The sequence below is a fragment of the Ostrinia nubilalis genome, chromosome 23, assembly GCF_963855985.1.
Source record: "Ostrinia nubilalis chromosome 23, ilOstNubi1.1, whole genome shotgun sequence".
In the NCBI taxonomy this organism is placed as follows: Eukaryota; Metazoa; Arthropoda; class Insecta; order Lepidoptera; family Crambidae; genus Ostrinia; species Ostrinia nubilalis.
The window spans coordinates 5,215,836-5,224,613 of NC_087110.1; positions in this window are offsets into that span (position 1 = coordinate 5,215,836).

Consider the following 8,778-nt stretch of genomic DNA (forward strand, 5'->3'; position numbering starts at 1 on the left):
CATCATTATTTCAGCCATAGGACGTCCATTGCTTAATATAGGCCTCCCCCAAAGAATTCCATGATGGCCGGTTGTTAGCGGCCTGCACCCAGCGCCTTCTTGCTGCCTTTATAAGGTCATCTGTCCACCTTGTGGGTGGACGACCTATGTTCATCGACTCATGCAATACTTCTATTGATTTGCAATAGTTTTTCAAGGCATTGACCTATTGACCCATTTGAGATACCAGAATTGTGAACTCATGTCTTATAATAAAAATCTATACGCACCGTATGCCCTAGCCTTGCTATCTATGCTTTAGCTAGGGCTACTTTTATTTACTTTTGCAGCATAGTGAAATAAAAAAGACGTAGTGAATCGATCTCGATTTTAAATCTGTCATGAATGTTACTTTGTCTAGGAGGGTTGGTGTCAGACATGTCATACTAAGGCGTCTGAAATACCACACAAGTAAGCACATACGACAGATATAAAATAAAACATGTATCTTAAGTAGTTGTAATAAAAGTGACTTCGCAACAATTCGCTGTCGACAATACTTAGGTATTTCATAAAGTGACAATTAGTTAAGTAAGCAATTTTGATACGAGTAAGGCTGAGACTAGGTTTCACATTATTAATTAACATCATGTACGACTAATGGGACCTAGTAATTGTTAATTTGTCAATCTGAACACTTTGTTATGAAGACACATTGTCATGACTGCTAATTGAATCGTCGTGAGTTATAACTGTAATTAAATTAGGGCAAATGAAGACGGATAAATGTTCAATTGAATTTAGGCTTTATGAAACTAATTACAAAGTAATTTTTAACTTTATACCTTTCTTTAGTAAGAAACATTTTTTTCATTCTTTCAAAATGAAAAAAATGTATTGCTAGCGTTTGGCCACGGCTTTGCTCGCGTAGATTCATATTTATCAGAGAATATCAATTTTATCTCGCGTACGCCATGATCAAACAACTCTGTAATACAATCTTACCTACTTCGAATTAAGGTCATAGCACACTTATCAACCCGGAAAGGGATTAACACCGCGACCGTATCGAGGCGTTTACGTTACGGTGCGAATAAGTGTGCTTTGCAGTACGCAGTTTCATAAAAAGAATATTGATCCGTTTCCGGGTTGAGAAGACAGTGTGCTTCGTGCTTTAGCTTCTCTTTCGTTTTACAAAATTACGGTATACCAGGTTTTTATATCCATTCCTCTTGTTTAATAGTAAAATGCTCTAGGAACCAAATTTTGTTGAATTTTGGTGGAGATAGCTACTAAAATTCAACAAATTTGGTTCAACAGTATAATTCAATTGGCAATAAACAACTGAGACCCAAATAAAGTATTACACTCTGCGCAAACCAAAATCCCGTTTTAAAATTTAAATTTAAAACAATATTAGCCAAATTGAATTAAATAAAGCAACATAGGTGAGGCAATTCACTCGTTCCCGCAGTTCCACGAACTTCCCGGAGTAATTTTGTTCCTGCGATATAAACTGGTGCCTGCATTTAGCGTGGCGGTGTGGAGGTATTTGTGTGCAGTTTTAAGCTTGGAAGAAAATTGAAACACTACAAATAGACCAAGTATGACGTGCCGCATTTGTGGGTTAGATAGCGGACAACTTTGGCTCTGAACAAAAAAGGATTTAATTTGCCACATCTTCATAGAAGTTCTGATAAATGGCATAGTTTGACAGGCCAATGTTTATAGTGTTACTGACTGTTTTTAGTTGGTTGCCATAAAGTTTGCTCAATACTTTTTTTTTGAGCCAAAGTGTCTAGGGTAAACCCTAAAAAAAAAAGGTTACTTTAGTAACCTATGATACTAATCGCAGGATTGTTGTGTTCCGGCAGTTGAAGGTAAGATAGCCAGTTCCTCCATAGTTAAGAATTCAGGGTGAAGCTCCCTTACACCTTCAGCTTGATCATCATTTTCCATCAGGTGAGATGCAGGCCTAGAGCTTACTCGTTGTGGATAAAAAGTGTTCGACCTTCTCTACTGACCTTTAGTGTTCGGGTAAAATAAATAGTAACAATACTTATTTTATGCAACGCAACTGTAATAGTTTTAGCATTCCGAACAGTACAATAAAATAAAAATAAAAACAATGGCGGAGGATGCTTGACACGGAGATAAAATAACGCGGTCACAGTGGAAAATGAGCGAAGTGGCGCGCCATTAAGGTGTCGCCTGGCACGCGAGTTGCGACTTTGCTAGTGATGTCACATCACTTTCTGCATTTTGTATCGACATAATTTAGTACGACAATGTGGCAGTAGGCATGTGCCCAGATAAAACTGGGTGATAGGGCAGAAAAGTTCTGGAATGAAAGCCACGTACCGTCGCAGCGCAGGACATCCATCCACAAGGTGGAAAAATTACCCTATACTCTATGATGATCTACCTCTGGGCTTCGGCTTGACACTGCTTTTTGGAACACCCTGTATAGGAAGCCGCTAAATATGGGCCGTTTCCAACCAGCTTATGTTTAGCAGAAGACGTCCTATGGCTAAAATGATGATGATGATGATGATGTTGACTGGCATAGAGTGGGACGTCCACTCACAAGGTGGAAAGATGACTTTTTAGAGGTTGCAGGACGCTGCTGGATATAGGCCGCTTCCAACCAGCCAATCTGAAAATAATTGAGGGTGGCCGTAGTTCAGCAGTAGACGTCTTGTGGCTGAAATTATCATGATAAAGATTGACATTATATTGAAACAACAGCATCTAAATTGCACACTACGAACATTTCGAGAAACCCAATATTTAAAAGAAATGTAGTGCAATTAATCTCGTTAGTCGATATCGATAAAATATCCAAACATCACTAAATACACTTCTATGCAGTGGAACGTTGAGCACAATAGTCTGTGTCGGGGCGGAGGCAAATTGTAGAGAGCAGACCGTCACAAAACACAGGGCGAGCGTAGACTATCAGCTTTCGTGCTCTGAACTGCTCATTTGCTATCATACATCACGTGGGTATGTGTGGTTTACCTACTAGTTGTCAGATCATTGACTTCAGTCAGCAAATAATTTTACGACTAAGTAGCCCCCGAAGACAAACACCCGTATTCACAAACATTATTATAGGTCTCACAGTGCGCGTGGATGCACAGGGTGATACACGAACCAATCACAGAGCTCTATTCAAGGCTGTGCGTTCGATTTGCTGCTTCACTTAAGCAAGAATCGTTTGTGAATACGGGCGTACGACATTGACTTCAGTCAACAAATTAATATCTTTACGACTAACCCCTGAAGACAAAGATACTTTGTGATTTTACGCCCGTATTCACAAACGATGCTTGCTTAAGTGAAGCAGCAAATCGCTCAGCATTGAATAGAGCTAGTTTGTTTGTCACCTTGTGCGTCCCGCGCACTGTGAGACCTCATAGTAATGTTTGTGAATACGGGCGTTAAGAGCCATTTCACAAAAATATTCCGCGCGAATTTAGCTACAAACTGTCAATGCAACGACAAAAGAGTAAAAAGAACGCCGAAATGGACAAAAAAATCTTGAGCCGTGACCGTATTAAGACTTGATATAAGTTATTAATTTTAAGGTAGAATAAGGTATTAAAACATGATAAATTAATTTAAAATTTTAATAGAGTTTATTTAGTCTTTTAAAGATTTTTATACTTATTTCGATTAATAATGAAACACGAATAGGTATAATATGTAAAATATATTATATTAAGTACAAAATAAAGACAGTCACATAGTGAAAAAAATCTGCCCCCTTGCAGCTATCATCCAGGTCCATCATCGGACCCTGGATATCATTTACCTAGACGAAGTATTCGTCAAGGCGAATTACACAAGCCCAAACTCCATAGGGTTCTATTGTTTGGTTATGGAGTTGCAATGGAGGTGGCCATTCCAACTCCTCCAGATCCATTATCAGACAGAGCTAATCAATAAATAAATATTATTATTATTTAACAAATAACTAAAATAAATTCATCTTACTATCTTTCTTCTTACTAGTCTTACTAATATTATAAATACGAAAGTTTGTATGGATGTTTCGATGTTTGTTACTCGTTCACGCAAAAACTACTGAACAAATTTTTATGAAGCTTTACAGTACAGTACAGCAGTACTAGGCAGTTTGTGTTCAACTATCACTCGGGTCGGACGTTCCTATCGCAAGACCGTTGGTTCACTCAGTTCCGATACGACTCTAGTGCTGTGTGTAATTATTCTCGTGAATACACTAAGTTTATTAATTTCTATGAGTGGATTTCATTTTGCCTGAGAACTACGTCATGAACCCTTAACCAGAAGACCCTGTCGCCAGCGACAGCGACGCTCATCCATCCCTGGCGTCGACCAGAATAACAATATATTTATGACGATCTGTAGCAAACTAAATTTCACGCGAGTAAAGCCGCGGGCAATACTACATATTTCATACTAGCTTTTTGCCCGCGACTTTTTCCGCGAAGAAGTGGAAACTGGTTCTAATAAAATTAAATTATTCTAAGAAATTATTAATTTTGTTATATGATAATATTTTTTAATATAAAACCTACAAATTATTAGGTATGTTTAAATATCTGAATACTTACAAAATTATGATATCTTTCTACAACAAAATTGAAACATTTCCTTCGGGTGCTAAAATCACCAGGCTATTGTGTGCACATACTCTGGAGCATACAACTTACAACTGGCCGTCGGAGAAGCATAGATTTCCCTTAAGTCTACTCCCGCTACGTACGTACCCCCGTATTTAAATCAAAAGCACTAAGGAATATTTAATTGATATCAACTTCGAAGCAAGCACAGATCACAGAAACTAAAGGGAGATGTGATAAGGGGGCGGAGCCGGTGTCGCAACAATATGCCCAAAAACAGAACATATTGCTTGTGAAAGCAATGATGACAGCAGCGACGTTATAATGTAAACAGTTTACATTGCTTGCATACTACTAAAGATTATTCGAACGTTAAATACTGATACCGCAGTGGATAATGAGCACACATTTTGATTTCTTTGACACTGAGTTTCGAACTCAGCGCATTACTTAGCATCTTTCTATATCTCTATGGAAGCAAGTTATCTTCAAAATAACATTCTACACCTTTTTAACCAAATACGAAACACGTCATCTATCAATAGGGAATATATTTTAGAAGTTAATAAATTATGCATAAAATAATTTCTAAAAACTAGTACTGAAATCGTACTGGAAACAATAAAAAAATATTAATATGTTATCTAATTTATTTATTAAACGACCAATTATCGAAGATTTTGGAGTAAAGTTTTTAAAAATATTTTATAGCCAACATAGGAAACATTTAGTGAAAGAATTTCTTTTCGGAGCCTATTGCCTTCAAACAAACAAATAATCAAATCTTTCCTCTTTTATTACTATTGATTTAACAACAAAACTTCCCTCTCGAAACAAAACGGTTATTTTTCTTCTTCACGAAACAAAACTCAAAGCGGATAAATAAATAAACAAATCTTTGGACAATTTCACAATGCCATCTAGTCCCAAAATAAGCAACTAATAGATATGCTTGTGTTAAGGGTGCTAGCTTAATGGATATACTATGTACTTACAACCTTTTTTATAATTTATTTATTAAATTAAATTCATACATAAATACATAGTTACTCCCAGTCCCGTCAAAGAAATTAAATTTCATCATTTCAATTTCTGCTCGGCCGGGAATCAAACCCGGGACCTCTCGGCATATTAGTCCGTTTTGAACCACCAAACGGCCGACTCAAAACGGACCTCCCGGCATAGTATCAAAAGTATTTGGTCGCCGTATAAATCTCCGCTTCATGACACGAACACACGTAAACGTCATGGCGGGAAAAATGACACAGGTCCTGCCTTGACGGGCGCTCGCGCCGTACTAATCGATGTCGGCTTCCGCATTGTAATTTATACTGATATTCACATCAATATTTTGACAAAGTAGTTACTAATATTTAAACAATAACTGTGGAAATCAATTCTCCAATGAATATTCTTTATTTTGGGATACTTTTATTGCTGTTATTGCTGTGTATTAAAACCAAAAATCACGATCAAAATGTGACGTAAATCTTAAAAATTTGACAAAATATTTTTAGATTTTACTCAATAATGGTAATGAAATTCAAGAATCCGTTTGATTATTGGACTACAAGAATATATGTCCGATGATTTCTATATATTTTTAAGCTTATTATACGAGCATAAATAATAGATACAGGACTTTGAAATTGAGTCTGCGGCAATTTTTCCGTAAAATGGTTGTGGGAGATGGGGCACTGAGAATTAATCAAAAGAGTTTTAGTAAATCCGTTACATTATTGGTCAACAAAAAGGATTGAACTATCTTTCACAGTAATTAAATAATCTCTGGGTGTTGCTTAAGATAGTAATTCATGCTTCCAAAATCTTAGAAATTTGCACGAAAATGTAAAATGGCTCTTAATTTTGCAATCGTTTCAAAGAGCACATTAAAAAACGATTTAGGAATTAGGAGGTATGTCACAAATGTAGGCAGGTAAAAATTCCTATCAAAATTGACACATTTTACAAGGTATACTTTCAAAAAGTGTACATGTTATTTTCAGACTTTTTTATTCACTGAGACTTTGTTTAGTGTACAAATAGCCAACAGAAACTTCTCAATTTACATAAAGACAAGTGATCCTTGAATTTTTTGTCCTAATTGGAATTTATTCCAGAGACTGAGCCGAAATATTTGAGTCCAAAAGTACGAAAAAGCGTCCGTATCTTTGAATATCAAATGAATATAGTACAATAACTAGAACAATATTAGTATAAGCTAGACTATTATTAGAATTTTTATACGAGTTATTTTTGTACGACTAATTTTCCATTCCCTTAGCGCTTAGAATTTTGTATATTTTGCCCTCCCGATAAAAACTTGGCACTTTTGTCGTCGATACGAAAGTAAAATAAAACTTTCGATATTGATTGATGAAGGCCGAAAATCGTTGAAAAAAGGAGTTGGGTTTGAACATTTATCATCATTGGAATTTGGAGGATAGTCGAAGCTATCTCATTGTTTAAGATAAACAATTCTGCAATAAAATAACGTTTTAGAGGGTACATTTTTTACAAAGTTTGGGGTATATTTTGAAGGTATATTGTAGTTTCTAGGCAAGAGTATAACGGTAGAATAAACCTTTGCATAAAATTAGATAGGTTCGCGATAGTAATTTTCGTAGATAAATTTGGTGTATCTAAACTTCAAAATTGAAGAGTCTATTGGCAAAGCTTTTAACTAAATACTTAAATAATGAAGCACACATAGAGGGTGTCCCGTAAAGAGGGGGCCAAAGTTAGGAGCTATTAGACTAACTGATGACAATCTGCACAAAAAAATGCTTTGGTAAAAAGTGTCACCATTTCAGAGATATTTTTCATGTTTTTTATAAATCCGTAATTTTGAGCCTACTTATCTCTTGTTGCTCTGTGTATAAATGAGCAAATATTTTTTTAAGAAGAAGAATTAAAGATATATCTGCTCATTTGTGCACAGCAAAAAGGCTCAAAATTGTGGAATAAAAAAAACATGAAAAAAATCGAAAATTATGATACTTTTCCCAAAAATCTTTTTTGGTTTGGCATCTCTTTAAGTTTGGCACGTTCTTTGCGTGACACCCTGTTTAAGGTATAAAAAATAAGAACATTATTCTGTACATGCGTTTATTCCAGCTAATCTCTGAAACATCTTAACCTTCTTGCAAATAGCTGAAGAAAGCAATTTTTAATTTTTGAAAAAGAAAGCTTCTTGAAAGTATCTGATAAAACCTATGAAATTGTGATGTGAATCCACACAAGCAAAATCTCTGGCAGGAGCTAATCTTATATTAAAGTTTTTTGTTTTAATACCAAGGGAAGTGGGATCTCATGAATTAGAGAGCTCTTCAAAGTCAAAGAGGGAAGAATGCTCGCGTGTGAAGGATGTGTCTTACATTTTGTGTTCTTACTTTAATGTTACAAAGGACTTCATTTTTCCGTGTAAAATGATATTTTATTCTGTCATCGTGTGGCTTGAAACAACTTAGGTTATAGAGACAAGATCTCAATGAAATAGATGTATTATGTAAGCAGCAAAAGTGTGTACCGTTAGGACCTTTTTCTTTTCAAATCCAGTTTTGCAGGTTCCGACAGGACAGGACTTTTTGCAGGACACTTAGAACGAGATATTTGTGTGAACGTTATTTAAACATGTATACTAATAAACGGGATCCTGCAAAAAACAGTTTCTGCTAATATCGGAATGTCTCTGTAGGAACAAACCCTAAGTAGTGGCGCAAAAGTTTTAATCATGATAATGCTATAAAATACACAATACAGTAAAACATACTTAACATGAGTAACTACATCGATAAGTGGAAGTAATAAAACTTCACGAAGAGGACTAAAATAATACTTTTGATTATCTTTTACTTTCAAACTGTTTGTTTAAGGTCAGATTTTTTAACCCGTATAATTTCGCGTATGCCTGTATGATATTTTGTCTGTAACTTACTCATCAAATACTTACATTTGGACTCAGAAAAATCTTCAGAAATTCTACTAAATTGGCAAACGTAACACATAATATGAATTCACAAACCCAAGTGTGTCACTCAACCAAATCGTCTAGAAAACTGAGATCAAACACATATTTTACCTCAGACGTAGGGCTGAGGGCACACTTGAAAAATAATGTTCTTTACTTTTTTTAGATGGATATTTGTTACTCTTTCACGCAAAGACTGTAGTGCTCTTGACTGTAAGA